The sequence below is a fragment of the Protobothrops mucrosquamatus genome, unplaced genomic scaffold (assembly GCF_001527695.2).
Source record: "Protobothrops mucrosquamatus isolate PMUCROS unplaced genomic scaffold, P.Mucros_1.0 scaffold3926, whole genome shotgun sequence".
Classification (NCBI taxonomy): Eukaryota; Metazoa; Chordata; class Lepidosauria; order Squamata; family Viperidae; genus Protobothrops; species Protobothrops mucrosquamatus.
This window is the reverse complement of record NW_015389870.1, coordinates 23,719-24,883: the sequence shown is the minus strand read 5'-3', so window position 1 is coordinate 24,883 and position 1,165 is coordinate 23,719. Positions and strand designations below refer to the sequence as shown.

The following is a 1,165-nucleotide window of genomic DNA, read 5'->3' as shown; positions in this document are numbered from 1 at the left end:
GTTTTGCCCCATTTTACGACTTTTCTGGCCACCATTGTTAAGGGGAATTCCTGCAGTTGTTAAATTAGTAACACGGCTGTTAAATGAACTTTAACAACTGCAGGGATTCACTTAATAACTGTGTCCAGAAAGGTCGTAAAATGGGACAAAACTCACTTAACAGCTGTCTCCATCCTTGGCAGCTGAAATTTTGGGCTGAACTACGGTCGTAAGTCGAGGACTACCATGCATATCCTAAACACACAACGTAGCGTGAAGTCAAATCACAGTAGAGTTCACTTCATCCATTCAGCTACAATTCCGTCATACCATAAAATATAAACAAGCCCCATTGTGCACCGTGGCAGCTTGATTAATGCTAATCTCAATTCCTTTTCCAGGCTTTTTCACACCCCAAAAAGCTGGACTGAATAACAGTTTAAGTGTCTGGAATAAAATGCAACGTTGGGGTTTTCCGCCAACGGACTTTATAAATAGCAGAGAGAAAGGTTTCTTTTTAATCCCCGGAAGAGGCATTGTCGATACGGACACTTTAAATCTACTCAATCTATGGTAGACACTTATATTTGGATCAGTTTACAACTCTGGGATAGGACAGTGCCCACAGCCGTCTGATTAATCCGACCACAGTTAAAATCACCAGGTTTACATTGATTTCCACTGAAAAGACAATTGGCTGCTTTAAGAATCCAAGCATTTTTCAGAAGGATCTGGTGGCAACTAAAAAAAAAAAAAAGGAAAATTGGTCCCATTCAAAATAAATAAATAAATAAACAATTCTGGCACGCTCTCAAACTGTTGGAAAAGTTATGTTATTCAGACCTGTCAGCTATCCAACCTGTCCAACTTGATGATGATGATGATGATGATGGATCATCGCACACTCAGCCAGATGTTCAGACTGGATTTGGCATTTTGTCTACCTATCGAGTCCTTACCAAGGACCTGGGATAGGCAGATGTGGAGGTTTGATGGTATTACAGATATCGTTGCAGGATGGAAGGAGTTCCTAGTAAGGCCGCCTTTTGCAATTGACTAATAGCGAATTTGTCAATGCCAATGATGGTGTCCAAGTGGTGCTCCAGTTGTTTTGGGATTGCACCCAAGGCGCCTATGACTACCCTTGCCACAGTCTTTCTATTTCTATTTGTAGGTCTTTGTATTT

General features: G+C 41.0%; 1 protein-coding gene across 1 annotated transcript in view; it reads left to right on the top strand.

The window, feature by feature from the left end:
• The window catches only part of LOC114923484 (zinc finger protein 345-like), a gene marked incomplete at both ends in the record, with an annotated part of 53,807 nt that overhangs the window by 35,971 nt on the left and 16,671 nt on the right, over window positions 1–1,165 (top strand). The gene's annotated exons all lie outside the window — the stretch shown is intronic.